The sequence below is a fragment of the Pseudophryne corroboree genome, chromosome 6 (assembly GCF_028390025.1).
Source record: "Pseudophryne corroboree isolate aPseCor3 chromosome 6, aPseCor3.hap2, whole genome shotgun sequence".
Taxonomy (NCBI): domain Eukaryota; kingdom Metazoa; phylum Chordata; class Amphibia; order Anura; family Myobatrachidae; genus Pseudophryne; species Pseudophryne corroboree.
In genome coordinates, this window is record NC_086449.1 from 212299325 (window position 1) to 212319066 (window position 19742).

A 19742-nucleotide genomic window follows, 5' to 3' on the forward strand; every position below is an offset into this window, starting at 1 on the left:
CCCACACAAAAAAACACTTAGACATTACATTACATTACACGAACACTCTACCCTTTCTCTCCTTCCCCAGGGACTGCAGCTCACACACATTCTGACCTGACGACCTGTATTAATGGGATGCACACGCAGCTGTAGACTGGAGCCGAGGAGGATGGAGTGCCTGCCGAGGAATAGTGCAGTGCAGTGATGAGTCACAAGCAAAGGCTCATGGGAGCTTCCTGCCTGGTCCCCTGCACTGCTCAGAAATGTAAAGGGCTGTGAGGAGCTGCTGCAGCAGCAGCACAGTTCACAGCCCATGCTCGCGGCTACTCTCATAAATAATTAAATAATCATCGTCGGTGCACTGTGATGGATCATCCTGGCAGGGGGGGGGGGGGTTCCAGGTACTCGGAAACCCCCCTGCGTGCACCACTGCAATGAGGTAGCTGTATGACTAAGCTAAGCGACACAAGTGTGCGGCACAAACACCTTGCCCAATTAAAAAAAACTAGGAACCAAACAGCACATGATGCAAAGAAGAAAAAGAGGTGCAAGATGGAATTGTCCTTGGGCCCTCCCACCCACCCTTATGTTGTATAAACAGGACATACACACTTTAACAAACCAATCATTTCAGCGACAGGGTCTGCCAAACGACTGTGGCTGAAATGACTGGTTTGTTTGGTCACCCCACCAAAAAAGAAGCAATCAATCTCCTTGCACAAACTGGCTCTACAGATGCAAGATGTCGACCTCATCCTCCGATTCCTCACCCCTTTCACTGTGTACATCCTCCTCCTCCTCACAGAGTATTAATTCGTCCCCACTGGAATCCACCATCACGGGTCCCTCTGTACTGTCTGGAGGCAATTGCTGGTAAAGGTCTTCCCGGAGGAATTTAAGATTCATTTTGATGAACATTATCTTCTCCACATTTTCTGGAAGTAACCTCCTACGCCGTTCGCTGACAAGGTTACCGGCTGCATTAAACACTCTTTCGGAATACACACTGGAGGGGGGGCAACTTAGGTAAAATAAAGCAAGTTTGTGCAAGGGCATTCAAATTGGCTCTTTTTCTTGACTGTGGGGGTCATTCCAAGTTGATCGCTCGCTAGCAGTTTTTTTAGCAGCCGTGCAAATGCATTGTCGCCGCCCACCGGGGAGTGTATTTTTGCTTTGCAGAAGTGCGAACGCCTGTGCAGCAGAGCGCCTGCAAAAACATTTTGTGCAAAACAAGCCCAGCCCTGGACTTACTCTTCGTGTGCGTTGATTCTAACGTTGGAGGGTTGGCTTTTGATGTCACACACCCGCCCAGCCACGCCTGCGTTTTCCCCGGTATGCCTGCGTTTTTCCAAACAGTCCCTGAAAACTGTCAGTTGACACCCAGAATCGCTCCCTTCCCCCTGTCAATCTTCTTGCGTTGTGCCGTGCGACTTAAAGCTTCGCTAGAACCTGTGCAAAACCACAAATTTCTTTGTACCTGTACATCAAGCGTGCGCATTGCGGTACATACGCATGCACAGAAATGCTGATTTTTAGCCTGATCGCTGCGCTGCGAACAACGGCAGCTAGCGATCAACTCGGAATGACCACCCGTCTGACATGCCTACTTGGATGCTGTCACTCATATAATTGTCCACCATTCTTTCAATGGTGACAGAATAATATGCAGTGACAGTAGACATGTCAGTAATCGTTGGCAGGTCCTTCAGTCTGGACCAGATGTCAGCACTCGCTCCTGACTGCCCTGCATCACCGCCAACGGGTGGGCTAGGAAACCTTATCCTTTTCCTCAAAGCCCCAGTTGCGGGAGAAAGTGAAGGAGGAGCTGTTGACGGGTCATGTTCCGCTTGAGTTGACAATTTTCTCACCAGCAGGTCTTTGAACATCTGTAGACTTGTGTCTGCCGGAAAGAGAGATACAACGTAGGCTTTAAAAAAGGAATGAGCACGGTGGCCAAAATGTAGTGCTCTATTTTCAACAGATTGACCACCTTTGAATCCTGGCAAAGTGAATGAAGGGCTCCATCCACTAGTCCCACATACTTTGCAGAATCGCTCCATCTTAGCTCCTCCTTCAATTTCTCCAGCTGCTTCTGCAAAAGCCTGATGAGGGGGAACGACCTGACTCAAGCTGGCAGTGTCTGAACTGACTTCATGTGTGGCAAGTTCGAAGGGTTGGAGAACTTTGCACAAGACGGAAATCATTCTCCACTGCGCTTGAGTCAGGTTCATTCCGCCTCTTTTGCCTATATTGTAGGTGGATGTATAGGCTTAAGTGGCCTTTTGCTGCTCCTCCATCCTCTGAATAATATAAAGTGTTGAATTCCACCTCATTACCACCTCTTGCTTCAGATGATGGCAGGGCAGGTTCACCGACAGCATCTCCTGCACACCCCTGTAATTTTTCCAAAAATTCTGCACCACCAAATTAATTGTATGTGAAAAACATGGGACGTGCTGGAATTTGCCCAGATGTAATGCACGCACAATATTGGTGGCGTTGTCCGATATCACAAATCCCCAGGAGAGTCTAATTGGGGTAAGCCATTGTGCAATGATGTGCCTCAGTTTCCGTAAGAGATTGTCAGCGGTGTGCCTCTTACGGAAATCGGTGATACATAGCGTAGCCTGCCTAGGAACGAGTTAGCGTTTGCGGGATGCTGCTACTGGTGCGCTGCTGTTGTTGCTGCGGGAGGCCATACATCTACCCAGTGGGCTGTCACAGTCATATAGTCTGCCCTGTTCCACTTGTCCACTTGTCCACATGTCCGTGGTTAAGTGGACATTGGGTACAACTGCATTTTGTAGGACACTGAGGACACTTTTTCTGATGTCTCTGTACATTCTCGGTATCGCCTGCCTAGTGAAGTGGAACCTAGATGGGATTTTATACCATGGGCACAGTACCTCAAACAATTCTCTAAGTCCCACTGAACTAATGGCGGATACCACATGTCTAACACCAACATAGCTGTCAAGGCCTCAGTTATCCGCTTTGCAAAAGGATGACTGCTGTCATATTTCATCTTCCTCACAAAGGACTGTTGGGCAGTCAATTGCTTATTTGAAGTAGTACAAGTGGTCTTCCGACTTCCCCTCTGGGATGACGATTGACTCCCAGCAGCAAAAGCAGGCGTACCACTCAAGGATCCTCTGGAGGAATGCCAGTTATTAGAGGACTCCTCAGTCTTGACAGTGACATGGCCTGCAGGACTACTGATGTTCCTGACTGAGGAGGAAGTTGATGTTGAGGGAGTTGGTGGTGTGGCTTGCAGGAGCTTGGGTACAAGAGGAAGAAGGGAATTAGGGGTCAGTGGACTGCTTACGCTCTTACCCAAAGTTTCACAACTTGACACTGACTTCTGATGTATGCGCTGCAGGTGACATATAAGGGAGGATGTTCCTAGGTGGTTAACGTCCTTACCCCTACTTATTACAGATTGACAGACGCATCACACGGCTTGACACCTGTTGTCCGGATTTGTGGAGAAATAATTCCACACCGAAGAGGTGGCTTCTTTGGTATTTTGCACAGGCATCACAATGGGCTTATTCATCCCACGGACAACAGGTGTCTCCCCCAGTGCCTGATTTAAATATACCACATCACCATCAGAATCCTCATCGTCAACTTCCTCCTCAGCGCCAGCAACACCCATATCCTCATCCTGGTGTACTTCAACAGTGACATCTTCAATTTGAATATCAAAAACTGGACTGTGGGTGCTACTTGCAGCACTTGCAGAGGGCGTGCAAATGGTGGAAGGAGCCACCTCTTCCCGTCCAGTGTTGGGAGGGTCAGGCATCGCAACCGCAGACACACTTGGACTCTCCTTGGGGATTCGTGTCACTGAATGCCTTTCTGCCATTTCATCCTGGATGACATCTCGCCATCTCAAACTGAATATTTCAAAGACAGAATTAATTATATTTCCACCGGCCAATAGTAGGTACCAACCTGATATCTCTATCACTGTTGAAAACTCGACTATCTACCCTACCCCACAAGCTCGCTGCCTAGGTATCATCCTTGACTTTGATCTGTCCTTTGTTCCCCACATTCAATCTGTCTCAAGATCATGTTACATGCATCTAAAAAACATATCCAAAATATGACCATACCTTACACAAGACACTGCTAAAACTCTAATTCACGCTCTCATTATCTCCCGCATTGATTATTGCAATAGTCTCCTAACTGGTCTTCCCAAAACGAGACTCTTACCACTACAATCCATTCTGAATGCAGTGGCGAGGCTTATCTTCCTCGCTAGACGTTCATCGTCTGCAGATCCACTCTGTCAGTCCCTCCATTGGTTACCTGTACTCTACCGCGTTCAATATAAAATACTTTTACTCACACACAAGGCCATTAACCATACTACACCAACATACATCACTTCGCTTATCTCAAAATATCTCCCAACCCGACCTCTTCGCTCTTCACAAGACCTGCATCTCTCATCCACACTCATTACTCGCTCCCACTCACGATTGCAGGACTTTCATCGGGCTGCACCCACTCTGTGGAATGCCCTACCAGGCACAATAAGACTCTCCTCTAGTCTCCAAACCTTTAAGCGTTCCCTGAAAACTCACCTCTTTAGGCAAGCGTATCAAATTCCAGAACCGCCCACATAACTTTCATAAGCCTTCCTATCAAATTGCGTCCACTCTTTACAGTCCACACATATCTTTGTGTATAAATGCCTATTTCCCTATAGATTGTAAGCTTGCAAGCAGGGCCTTCCTACCTCTATGACTGTTTGTTATCACCCAGTTTGTTATTGTTATTTCCAATTGTAAAGCGCAACGGAATTTGCTGCGCTATATAAGAAACTGTTAATAAATAATAATAATAATAATAATAAATACATTTGTGATACCATCTTGGAACGCACAGTTCTTTGCTGTGCTTTTTCCAGCTTAACTCTTTTTCTAGCGGGATGATGAGGGCTTCCATCATCATGTGAAGCTGAACCACTAGTAATGAACATAGGCCAGGGCCTTAGCCGTTCCTTGCCACTCCATGTTGCAAATGGCATATTGGCAAGTTTACGTTTCTCCTCAGACCATTTAAATGTATTTTTTGGGGTCTTTTTACTGAAATTTGGATTTTACATGTCCTCTACTATCACATTGGGCATCGGCCTTGGCAGACGACGTTGATGGGATTTCATTGTCTATGTCATGACTAGTGGCAGCAGCTTCAGCACTAGGAGGAAGTGGTTCTTGATCTTTCCCTATTTTATCCTTCAAATTTTTGTCCTCCATTATTTTACTGGAGTTATATAACAATATGCGGTACAGGAGAGCATACCTCTACACCACACAGGGCAAACCCTGTGATAATTATTTGGATTAAATATTAATAACCCCCTTATTTGGAGTAAATAATATACAGCACAGGACAGCACCACTGAACTTATATGGCAGCACCACTGGACTGGACTTATACGGAATTATATGGATTTATACGGCAGGATCACTGGAATTATACGGCAGGATCACTGGAATTATACGGCAGGATCACTGGAATTATACGGCAGGATCACTGGAATTATACGGCCGGATCACTGGAATTATACGGCAGGATCACTGGATTTATACGGCAGTACCGCTGGACATATACGGCAGGATCACTGGACATATACGGCAGGATCACTGGACATATACGGCAGTACCACTGGACATATACGGCAGCACAGGGACACCACCAGTGGACTGATACAGGACAACACAGCACCACTGCAATGGACTGGACTTATACAGCAGCACTGGACATATGGCAGCAGAGGACACCACCACTGTGACTGGACTGATGCAGCACAACACACCACCACTGGACTGATGCAGCACAACACAGCACCACTGGACTGGACTTATACAGCAACACTGGACATATGGCAGCAACGGACAACACCATTGTGACTGGACTGATGCAGCACAATACACCACCACTGAACTGATGCAGCACAACACAGCAACACTGTAAGGGACTTATACAGCAGCACTGGACATATGGCAGCAGAGGATACAACCACTGTGACTGGACAGATGCAGCACAAGACACGGACACTGAGAGGACGGAGACACGTCCTCTCTCTACACTCTACAATGCTTGAGTGAAAATGTCGGGGACACGTGGCTCCTTATATAGAATCCAAACCCAGCGAGAATCCGACAGCGGGATGATGACGTTTTGCCTCGTTCTGGTTTTCGAGTCAGGCAGGAAAACCCGAGCCTGACTCGGATCCGGGCTCGGATGGTGAAGTCCGGTAGGGTTCGGCTCTCAGAGAACCGAACCCGCTCATCTCTACAGTTAACATTACACCGTGTGCAGTGTAAATGTGGCTGACATGGGGGAGGGCACCCGCGTCTACCTTGCCTGTGGGAAGCGGGTCCCTCTTCTCCGGCCAGCACCATCTGACCAGTAATATTTTGGAAGATGGAGCATGTGCACTACAGAGCAAAGACTTTGGCACAGTTCCACAGTCCTGGGCACCTCCAGCCAGGAGCGTAGCCAGAACTTTTTGGGCCCCATAGCAACTTTTGAAGGCGCCTCCGTCCCAGTGCTTCTAGACAGACACTTCTCTGCAGCAATTGTTAATTTTATGCCCTATAATAGTGCCCTAGTTCATTTTCTGAACCACAGTGGAGCCTTATTTAATGCTATGCCCCACAGTAGTGCCCTAGTTTATTTTATGAATCGCAGTAGTGCTTAAGTTCACCCTATGTCACATTTTAGAGCTGCCAGTACACATTATGCCACACAGTACCCCAATTCACATTATAATATACAGTAACCAGGTTCATATTATATAACATTAAAATGCCCTACAGTTCATTTTCTACCACACTACAATGAGCAGGTCCAGGGGAATACCTAGATATATTGCAGGTCTCAAGGAAAAGGATTGAAAGGACCCTTACGTACCACCCAATGGCGAAAAATGTTTATAACACATGTAACTTTGACAGGGAAGGTGGGCCCCTCTCAGCTCTGGGCCCCATAGCAGCTGCACTACCTGCACCAATGGTACTATAGCTACACCCTTGCCTCCAGCAGTCTGGGCCCGCCCCACTCTATCAGCGCTACTGCCTGCAGCTATAATTATAGTCCATCAGAAATGCACAGCCGAGCTCCTGTCCACTTCTTAAAATGGGTGCCGTCAGATTTAAGTCAAACAAGCAGAACTCGACGAATATGTTGACTGTTCCTTAACTTCTCCGGCTTTTGCTAGTCTCCCAGACAGGTTTTTTTTCCCTCCTTTTAAATGTTTAAACAAATTCAGTCAGAGGAAATATTTGAACACCGGGTTAAATGAACAAGCACGGTAAAGTAAAACAATATGGTGGGAGGCAATTTCACTGTGACCAACAAAATTAATATTGCATATGTGCTTCCAGGAGCATGATACACATTTTTTAAGTGTGTGCTGATAGCTGACATTTCTTATATATTTTTCTTCGCAAGTCGTCAAACCTTCTAAAAGACTTTCAGTTTGCTGCAATAGAAGGATCCTTTTATCTCCTGGCTGTAGTCCGTGAGAATGCTCAGCCCAGCAATGAAGCTTCCTGCGGCTTCAGATCAGGTTAAAGCTTTGAAATGTTTGCTATCGCTTACCTCTTCGCTTTTTCATGTGTGTGGAACATGCTGCTGCCCCTAGCTCTCCTTTTCCCTTCCACCCTTTCATAATTCAGCGTTGGAAACACTTGAAATAAAATGAGGGAAGGGAAGAAGCTATCATGAAGGCCCCATGCTGCGAAAGCGCAACTTCAAACCCATGAACAAACTTTATGACCTACTGAGCGGACTTTGTCATGTTATAACATGGTAACAGAAGATTCCAATTTCATCGGCCTACTTTTGGATCTATCCTTCATCCTAACACTAACAAACTAATTGTGCGAGAACGGATGACAAGCCAAACGGTATGTACGTGGTACGCTTGCATTCACTTAAATATCAATCACCATCTTAATAAAAAAAAAAAGTGTCAACAGCAGAACTTGAACAAAGGCTTGGATCTGCAGCAGAATAATTTAGCTGCAAGAGACACTGGGACCACTGATATTTTGGTATGGTTTATAATTGTTCAGAAAACCTTTTCAGTATTTGACTGTGCTTCCCAAAGAGATTCCCCCAGATGTTAAGTTATCAATCAGCCAATCAAAAACCTATCCATCTAAGAAAGTAAAATGCATTTTAAATTGCATTTTGGTTAGCATTATGATATTATTAAGTATACTACATAGTATACATACGTATAATATGGGCTGTACGTGCTGGATGGTAAAAAAAACTCCACACATATAGCTATAAGTATACACATGTATAGGACTGAGCTACTTCCTGTAGGACATGCGTGATTTTATTTAATTCAGAAATATTGTTATATAAAGAAAAGTAGTGGGGCTTACTCTACTGACATACTACCTGTACTGTATTTACTACAGTTGCTCCAGATTTTGCACTTAGGTTATGCTAGTGTATTTTTACCCTGCCGTCACTACTGTACTATTACTATTATTATTATTATTATTATTATTATTATTATGGTGCCACAAGGGATCCGCAGCGCCCAGTTACAGAGGATGTAAACAAATAAGCAAAACATGAAAATAGTGACTTACAGTTCAAGACGATATAGGACAAGTACAGGATATATAAACATAGCTGCATCAGCAGACGACACTGTCTGAAATAAGTGTTAGGGTGGCAGAAAAGACAAACCATGGGATCTGGTGCCGTCAAAGGGAGTATGAAGTAGAAGATGGTTTAAGTAAGTGAAGGAAAGACACATGAGGGAAGAGGGCCCAGCTTACATTCTAAAGGGGAGGGGCAGACAGACAAGGGTGACACAGATGGGATAAACAGTGAGTGTGGAACAGAGGGTTACGATGAGAGTTGGCTGGGTTTGGTGAAGAAGTGGGTCTTGAAATATTGAATATAAAACTTTTTTAATAGGCTAATATTTTGCAACTTTTACGCAAATACTTATGCAAAATTTGTGTAATTTAAAGTGCAATTTTCTGGCATATGTATGTAGACAGACAGGCTTGTTTAGACTAGAGAGAACTTTCATATTATGATCAGCCAATGAAATATATCACACAACTGTGTCCAATACTATGAAGCAAGACAATTTTTGGGCAATTTTAGCAAAGCTTAGTAAGGACACATTCAGAGCTGGTCCTAGCCAGTTTAATGCCCTACACAAGATTTTGCTTTGTACCCTAGCACCGGCGCTAATTCTGCATCTGACCCAGCACCTTTCAGACAGTGGGGCCAACCAGGGTTATACCCGGTGTCCCTGTGGACCAGTACACCTGTCACCAGTGTGTGTGGTGAGTACGCCTGTACCTGTTATTTTTCAATAAACCAACATGAATGGTTAAGTAACTGGGCTGGTCACAGGTTGAGTGTGTGAGTGTGTCCCTATATAACACTGCAAATAACAACTCCTGCACACACATCTTTTACAGCAAAAGCTGGGTAGAGCTGATGGAAAGGCAGGGGTATGGTTTCCCACTAAAGTGATCTCTGCTATAGAAGTCTGGGCTGGTAGTCCCAGGGTGAAAGAACATCTCCCTCCCAGTACTGCCTGTCCAGTGTATGATTAGCAGATAGCACTTCAAAAGGGAGGCCATTGCCAGTGAAGGCAGTGAAAGGGCTCAACCTGGCTCACTGGGGGGATTTGCTGCAGTCCGAGGTAAACTCCACCACTGTTACCATTCTACTGTGCATACACATTTATATAGTCTTGAGACTGCATGTTGATCAGAGAGCTGACAGGGTCTGATTTAAAAATAAACGTAAAATTGTGAGATTTGATTATGCACATGCAGCATACTTGCCGACCTTATGGCATCATGTAAGCCACAACCCCCCCCCCCCCCCCCGCTGTGTAATGCCGCTATTACCGGCATTATACAGCAGGGGGCGTGGCTAAGATGACGCAATTCAACAAGAATCGCGTCATCGCCTGCCCGGACCCGCCCCTTTTTCTCGCTAAGTGGGCGACCGGCGGGGGGGGTCCTGAAATCGGGAGACTTGCCTGCTCTTCCGGGGGGCCGAGAGGGTTAGGCAAGTATGATACATGTGTCCATATCTGAGAATATGTACAGCTTTACATCTAACAGATAGATAGTCTGCAGCAAAAACCAGCTCTATGGGTGCTGAAGTACAGTATTTTATACAGGTAATAACATACTGCCAATTTTGTTAGCTTAAGGCTTATCCTATGGGACACCTTTAAAGAGCAAAGTGTTACATCTACAAAGTGACATTGTGTTTAGCATTGCTGTCTTACAGCATTGGGGTTTGACCAACACCTGTATGGGAATGGCATGAGTGGTATGATCTATATTTGTGCTCTAGTTTCTTTCCACACGCCAAAGATATAGTGGTAGATTAACTGATTTTTTAGAGATTTAATCCAAGTGTGTGTCCACGTGGTAGGGAACAAAGATTGTAAGATGCACTTGGTCAGGGACTGATGTGAAATATTAAAGGTTCTCTGTAAAAGGGCTGTGCAATATAATCGGATATAATTAGCTGTAGCCTCCGCTATCAGGCTGCACTGCACAGTGCCTCAGCGCTTCTTTTATGTCGACATGTGTAGCATCAAGTCATGTGATGGCACGTAGGAGGTAGTTTTAAATAGGACTCCCGATAGGTGACATCCCTCATAGAGCCGATGCACCTCCTTCAGCTGCCTAGTTCCCAGCTCTCCAGCAGCACCTTACTACGTGTCTGCACCCAGCAGCGTTGTTGTAATGCTGCTGCTAACTGGTAAGAGGAAACCTGCCAACGAGGGGCGAAAACACGAAAACATCTCCAGGTACAATACTGTAAATAAACTATGAAGATTTATACAGGGCTGCAGACAGTACAGATCTTGCAGTCCAATTGGTAGTGGGGGATGGAGTTACACGTGTTCAGGAGGGGATGTATTCATGTGACCGGCGGTCAGGAGACCAATGGTCACATGACCTCCCCCAACATCCCGACCTCTCACTATCCTGACGGTCGGCATGCCGACCAACAGGGACTATTCTCACTCGTGGGTGTTCACGACACCCATAGAGTGGGAATAGAACCCGTGGCGAACGCAATCTAAATCTCTCTGCACGTTACATCTGCCCCACCTGCAGTGCAATATGGTTTTGCCCAGTTGCTTACTTTTTTAATTTGCTAAGAAACCTGAATAAGGCCCAAAGTCTAAAAATGATTGACAATGTACCTTCGGCACCCTCGCTGCTAAGAATATATGTGTGTTTCTCCTGGGGGGGTGCAGGGGCTTGGCTGCCAGCTGGGAGACTTGCAAACTATTCCGGGTGGTCGGAAGCGCCACCCGATTTTCAGGAGTAGGCAAGTATGAGTAAAACCCATTTGTGTGCAGAGTAGGAGATCCTGGCCTCGGCACCCCCCCAAATAGAGGGGAAACGCCTCAGTTTGAAGTGAGCAGCTGGATGGATAAAAGGTTGTTCTTTGCTGTCTGTGGACTAGGTAACATAGAAACATAGAATTTGACAGCAGATGAAAACCACTTGACCCATCTAGTCTGCCCATGTACACACACTTAAACACTAGAGTTAATTCTTGTGAGCCAATTAACCTACCAGTATATTTTTGGATTGTGGGAGAAAACCGGAGTACCTGGAGGAAACCCACGGAAGAACTGGGAGAATATACAAACTCCATACAGCTAATGCCATGGTGGGTATCAAACCCATGACCTCAGTGCTGTGAGGCCAGGGCCACATTAAGCCTTTGGGGTGCCCGGGGCACTTTAGACAGGGGGCCCCCAGTGGAAGAGGGAGGGGGCTGTATATAAGATTGTGCATACCTCCCAACATGACCCATTCCAGGAGGGACAAAATTATCTCTACCTGGCCTTCCCACTTAATATATAATTGGTGTTGAAATATTTAATTGATAAGAAATATTTTTTTTTCTTAATATCGGATTGATGCCACCTGTGTTGAACTATTTAATAAGAAAGGTTTTACAATACGGGTGATAGCAATCATAACTTAAGAGGGAAGTCCATGCAAACAGCATTTTGTCCCTCCTGGAATGGGTCATGTTGGAATGTATGGCCTGTGTATATTAAATTTAGCCCAGTGGTGTATATTAGATTTAAACTAAACACCTAATTGAAAGACAACTATCTTATAAAATCTTCTTGTAGTGGATCAAACACAACTTAAAGAACCTTAAAATACACATAGAAAAATAAAATCTATAATATATCTTGTCACATGCAAAAATAGCAGCAGCCTCTTTACTACTTACACACTGGGACATGACTCAGGAGGACTGTGTGTGTGTGTGTGTGTGTGTGTGTGTGTGTGTGTGTGTGTGTGTGTGTGTGTGTGACACCAAGTTGTAGAGAGAGCTGTAAGTGACACAGGGATCGCACCCTGTGTCACTTACAGCTCTCCATCCTCCTATCTCTCCTTTGGTTGGGAAGCTCCATCGATAGTTTATGAAATCTGATACTCCTGTGTCTCTGCCTGCACTGCATACTATCCTTCTCGCATTCTGGCTGTCTGGTTCTGCTGCTGCATAAGAGGGAAAACTAGTAATGTCAGTATGCTCTGGCCGGGGGGCCCCCTGACAGAGGGGGTCCCCCAGTCAGGGGGCCCCCTTTGCCCTGCATCCCCCCCCCCCTTAATCTGGCTATGTATGAGGCAGTAATGCTAACCAGTACACTGTATAACCAATATGCAGGAATTTGATTTTGTGCTACTGGACTGACAAGTGCAGAAGGTGTTAAACATGAGACTGCACAACCAAAGTTCTTGAATATACAGCACCTGCACCTGGAGATTTCTCAATAAATAGGCATCCATGACAATTTTCGTAGAATTCCAGACATGAGAGAGCATTGGCATCTTCGGAGTATCTTAGAAGCGTATCCATAGCATCAAAACGCTTACACAGAAAAATCCCATCTGGACATAGCCTAAAGGGACCCCTGCCACCTGGAGCTTGTAGTCTTATAAATTGCAATTTTGATAAAGAAAAAGAAAATTTAATTATGACCAAAAGGATTATAATATGCCTCAGCCGCAAACATAAGGTGAAATACTCTTCTAGAATTTTTTTCTTTCGGAATTGATTTTCTTGGAAAAACAGAAGACAATATTTTAAATAAACAGGGCTGAAAATTCATATGCATAGATGGAAATTACCACCGGGAGAATTCATCAGTGTATTCATCTAGACATTTGATAACAGGTAAAATGAAGTGATATACAACATATAGTAGGGAATATAAGTACTTACAAATAATATAATATGGTGTGTGTGTGTGTGTGTGTGTGTGTGTGTGTGTGTGTGTGTGTGTGTGTGACTGTGTGTGTGTGTGTTAGGATATGGGAACTTTTACATACTGCATATATATTGAGACTATAGGGCCTAATTCAGCATGAGTTGTAGTTTTCCGATAATTTGATAAACTACAGCTCTTTCCACTAACATGCAGGGGGCCGCCCAGCACAGGGCAACACCACCCCGCATGCCTGGTCCTGCCCCCCCCCCTGCTAAAATGCAAGCGCTAAACAGCAAAGCGCTTGCATGTTTAGTGTAGCCCCTGCCACCGCAGCCTAGATGCGAAGGCAGTCGCCGGGCCGCAATGTTGTTGGTCACAGCGGCTGCTTGTGACATCACGCAGCCACCGCGGCCCACCCCACAAACGGTCTGGACATGCCACGTTGTCCAGTCTGTGCCCTCCCAATGTCATGTTGATGCCCCTGCCTGCCCACGAATGCCTCTGCCTGTCAATATCAGACCCACTCACTAAGGAGTTCTGTGGTAGTTCATAAAGAAGGATCTGGAGAACACATCTTAGATATGTAGTAAGCAGGATTGGATTGGCCCTTAGGGGCACAAGGGAAACCCCTGAAAACCCTCGGTCCCTTGGGGTCCCACCTTCCAGACTGTGCACTTGAATTATACATTATACATGTTACCTTATACTACACAGGACTATGGTGTATATATTCTGAAGTGCATTGCTGTTATTAATCTGGTACATTATCATGAATACACTAGCAGTATTTACAATTTATATTTTATCAAGGGGCGTAACCCATTCAATCTCTCAAACCAATATGGCAGCTGGCCACACACCCTCTGGAGACTGGTCACACCCCTAAACATGGGCCCTTACCACTGCATTGCCTCAGTAGGCCCTTCATGTCCCAGTCTGATACTGGTAGTAAGTTAGAGAGTTCTGTAGCAAACCTTTGCGCCAGCATGCCAATTACGGATTTTGGAGGGATAAGAGGCAATGGGACTACAATCCAAAAATCATCTGTGTTGTGTGTTTCATTCCAAATCTGTAGATACTCCTTCAAAGTCTCCCTCCATGGCTCACTGGCTATAAGTAGCAAAATATTTTCCTAAAACATTAGGCGCACACTATTTCTTTGTAGTAACAATAAAGGTTAAACAGGCTGCCTGGGACCCTGTTATATTTTTCAGGGCTAAATGCCTTTTTGTGCTTTTTTTTTAACTTTTGTTTTAAGATTTAGCGATTCTTTTATATCAACAAGCAACTAAAAACGTGAGGATGGTGATGACCTGTAATTTTCATCAGCACAAAGAAATAGTGTGTGCCCAAAGTTTTATTAAAACATTTTCCCTCTTATACTTATTCAGCCATACAAGGAGTCCCTGAGGGAAGTCCAGGGTTTCGGAATGAAAAACACAACACAGATGCTTTTCTGGATTGTAGTTTCAAAACCCCCAACAGTCTGTGCCAACATTCACACATGATGTAAACTGCGGCTATTTGGAGTTTTAGGTCTTATGTAAGAAATACTGCTAATGTTATAGTTCTGGATTTGGATAATCATGTAATAATCCTCTCCTATAAAATGTAGGATTATCTCATAGTTATCCAAAGTCAACTTTTTAATACAAGGATATTTAAAACATGTAACCCTTTATTTGCTTGAAATACATAGGTTTGTAGAAACTGGATATTTTATGAGTTTCAGATGAAGCAAAATCGGTCAGAAATAACATTTTCGCCACACAAAAAAGTTGAAACAGACAAATATTAAGAGGGGGGGGGATTATCAAAGCTTGGCAAGAGATAAAGTGGGGAGAGATGAAGTACCAACCACATACCTCCCAACATGACCCTCTCCAGGAGGACAGAAAGAATACTCTGCTCTTGGACTTCTCTCTTTATATACGATTGCCATCACCTGTGCTGAAACACCTTTCTTATCCATTAACCTGTTCAAAACAGGTTCCGGCAATCATAAGTTAAGAGAAAAGTCCAGAAGCAGAGCATTGTGTCCCTCCTGGAGAGGATCATGTTGGGAGGTAACCAATCAGCTCCTAATACCCCTTTCAGACATACAGCAAAAACCTGGGTTTTTGCCAGAGAATTTGCATCAACTTGGGTGTTTGCTACAGTATGTGTGGACAGAAGCAACCCAGGTCGAAGACCCTGCTCTGTACCAGGGATTTTCCCGGTAATGACCCAGGTCACCTCTAGTGTGAATACATCCAACATGGGTTTTTAGACCCGGGTTATAGGGCCTACACACTGGGCAATGTTTTTGACCATCGATATTATCAACCAACGATATTATCGATGTTCGATTTTACCTACACACTGGATGATATCGATGGTCAATATGGACGATATGAGAGTACATACATCTATATCGTCCAAACTGACTGGCATGTATCAACGATGAATGATTGCGGGCACACACATCGTTCATGCATCCACACTGAAAGATGTGAACGAGTTATCATTTATTTATGAACAATATCATTAATCTCTTTCAAGATATCGCCCAGTGTGTATGCCCTTTTAGAAGAAAAGTGTCTGATTGGCTGTTCGGCTAGTGGCTATAACATAACCCATTTAGACTATTACACACAGGGCCGGTGCTAAAGTGTTCGGCGCCCCCCTGCAAACTATAAATTTGCACCCTCCCATATTCAACAAAGGGTCAGCTCGCGCCTTTCTGCGTGCACCGGTAAAAGGGGTGTGGTCTCACAAGTAAGGGGCATGGCCACACAATAGTACCTTCATTTAAAATTATGCCACACAGTGGCACAATCTTATTCATCTCTTACGTGATGTCCCATCCATAGTAGTAGCATCCTTATATGTAAGGCACCCCAGTAGTAGTAGCATCCTTATACATAATGCACCCACAGTAGTTGTAGCGTCCTTATACGTAGTGCACCCGCAGTAGTAGAAGCGTCCTTATACGTAGTGCACCTGCAGTAGTAGAAGCGTCCTTATACGTAATGCCCCCCCAGTAGTAGTAGCGTCCTTATACGTAGTGCACCCCCAGTAGCAGAAGTGTCCTTATACGTAATTCCCCCCTAGTAGTAGTAGCGTCCTTATACGTAATGACCCACCTGTAAGAGTAGCGTTCTTAAACGTAGTGCCCCCAAGTAGTAGTAGCTTCCTTATACGTAATGCCCCCTCCCAGTAGTAGTAAATCGTTATACGTAATGCCCCCCCCAGTAATAGTAGCATCCTTATACATTTTGCCTCCTCCCCCAGTAGTAGCGTCCTTATATGTAATGCCCCCGAGTAGTAGTAGCATACTTACATGTAATGGCCCCCCCAGTAGTAGTATCGTTATACGTAATGCCCCCCCGCCCAGTAGTAGCGTCCTTACATGTAATGGCCCCCCAGTAGTAATGTCCATAATGCGTGCGCACACAGACATACCTCACACACACAATTCACACATATATACACAAACACACCCCCACCATGCACACACACATACATTTCTCTCTCACCCTCCACTTACCTAAGTCTGGCTGGCCGCCACTGTAATTACTCTCCAGTCTCCCTCTGTACAGCAGCCTGGTCCATGTAGCTCCGCCCCTTCTGGCCTGTGTAGCTCTGCCCCCTCCTCTGATATGTACACAGCCGCTGTCACACAGGTGAGGGGAGAAGGCTTTTCATGCTGTCATACAGTAACAGGCACAGCAGCTGGCAGCAGCAGCAGGGGGGACAGGATGGCGCAGCACCAGGGAAGGGATGCAGAGCAGGGGCAGCGCCTCTCCATCCCAGCGCCTCCCTGCACTGCATCCCTTCGCTGAGCGGGTAGCGCCGCGCCTGATTACACAGCAGACTGGGCAAATGCTGTATACATACAGAAAGTTCACACACAAGAAGGGCAGATCTGAAACTGTGGAATGCTAATACTGGCTGATAGCTGGGTGTGGGAGGGTGATGTGAGTGGGAGCACCTTAATAATAAAAAAAGAAGAAAATTACCTAGTAAGTAGCACAGCTTTAAAGAGAAATGTATTTAAACCACAAATTTGCCATTAACAATTGTCAGATGGCTGAATACAGACCTCCCAACATAACCCTCTCCAGGAGGGACAGAATGCTCTGCTTCTGGACTTTTCTCTTAATTTATGATTGCCATCATCTGTTTTGAACAGGTGAATGAATAAGAAAGGTGTTTTAGCATAGGTGCATAAATTAAGAGTGAAGTGTCTCCTTTGAATGCACATCAAATTCCAGGGCAGACCCGGGTTAAGTGTGAATGCATCTGACACGGGAAATTTTGGTGTAGTGCATACAGTAGTCTGCAAACTCGGTCCTCATTACCCCATACAGTGCATGTTTTGCAGGTCTCCTCACAGAATAACAAGTGAAATAATTAACTCCACCTGTGGACCTTTTAAAATGTGTCTATGAGTAATTAATACACCCGTGCACCTGCTGGGTTACCTGCAAAACATGCACTGTGTGGGGTAATGAGGATCGAGTTTGAAGATCTATGGTGTAGTGCACAGGTTCTCAAACTCGGTCCTCAGGACCCCACACAGTGCATGTTTTGCAGGTCTCCTCACAGAATAACAAGTGAAATAATTAGCTCCACCTGTGGACCTTTTAAAATGTGTCTGTGAGTAATTAATACACCTGTGCACCTGCTGGGTTACCTGCAAAACATGCACTGTGTGGGGTCCTGAGGACTGAGTTTGAGAACCCCTGGTGTAGTGTGAATGGGGTCTCAGACTGAGACACGGGAAATTCCTGTGTTGAATTGCTGGATCTTATGATTGAAAGTGGTATAAGTCTCATCATGTTTCAAACACAGCCTGTAACATGTAAATTACATACCTCCCAACATGACCCCTCTCCAGGAGGGACACAATGCTCTGCTTCTGGACTTTCCTCTTAATTTATGATTGCCGGCACCTGTCCTGAACAGGTTAATGTAATGGATAAGAAAGGTGTTTCAGTACAGGTGATGGCAATCATCAATTAAGAAGGAAGTCCAGGAGCAGAGCATTCTGTCCCTCCTGGAGAGGGTCATGTTGGGAGGTATGAAATTAGGAGCTGATTGGTTAGTACTTTATCACTCACAATTTTATCTCTCTCCAAGCTTAGTTCCTTTGTTGGTTTTAGTTATGTTACCCTAAGTTTTATATTTACATTTACAACCTCAGCTGAAATTGTAATTTCTAAAAGATAAGCTGCACCTGTTATACAGATTTTATGCATCTTATGTTACTTAGAATTTATTCATAAAGTCATCTTTCCTATAGACATTACAGCCTGAGAACATGGAAATTTCATTCTTTTAATTACAAACTGTTCTTCATTTAGAAATAATATCAAACTAGAAATAGATCTGTTTAGCACATCACCATCACAGGTAGGCAAACTGACTTTCCCGACTTGTGGAACTGTAGGATCCAGAATGGAGAGCTACAGGTTGCCTAAGCCTGCATACAATTAGGAAATTTAAATCAGTTGGGATTCATGCTACTTTATGACACTAGGGGGCGCTGTAGTCCTCTTAATGGTTGTTTGCTAGCTACAGAGCAGAGAATAGTTTTTGTTCCTGGACTGGTGTCATTCCCTATTTAATGGCTGTCAGTGAGCAGGAGAGACAACGTAGCGACTAATTAAAACCAAATTGCAGGCATGAGATGACTGCACATGAATGATATTGTCATTAATACTGATTTATCATGCACCTGGGTAAGGTGAGGGAGGGCGGGAGAATTTCCCTATCCCTGTTTAACCCTCCCTATCCCAGATAATCCTTGATCTGACATGTGCTACACAAATTAGATTCCTTGTGAAATAATAATAGTAATATAGAGAACTGAGACATTAGATAGTTTGGTCAGCTATTTTGAAATTGTTTATTTTAACCTTGAAAATATTACACATGTTAATAATACACATATATTATGGGCAGTACGGATGGTGTAATGGTTAGCATTACTGCCTCACAGCACTGAGGTCATGGGTTTGATTCCCACCAAGGCCCTAACTGTGTGGAGTTTGTATATTCTCCCTGTGCTTGCATGGGTTTCCTCCGGGTACTCCGGTTTCCTCCCACAATCCAAAAATATACTGGTAGGTTAATTGGATCCCAACAAAAATTAACCCTAGCGTGAATGTGTGTGCGCGTACTTGATGTAGGGAGTACGGATTGTAAGCTCCTCAGGGGCAGGGACTGATGTGAATGGCCAAATATTTTCTGTAAAACGCTGAATATGTGTGCGCTATATAAATAACTAGTAATAAATAAATTTTATATAAATATATATATATATATATATATATATATGAAAATAGAGGAAGAAACAACAGAGGTATTACGCATAAATTTGACGAGCGCACTGATTCACTCATTTATAATATATATATATATATATATATATATATATATATATATAAAATGATCTGGGTGGAAATAATGCACTCTGTCCATAGCTACT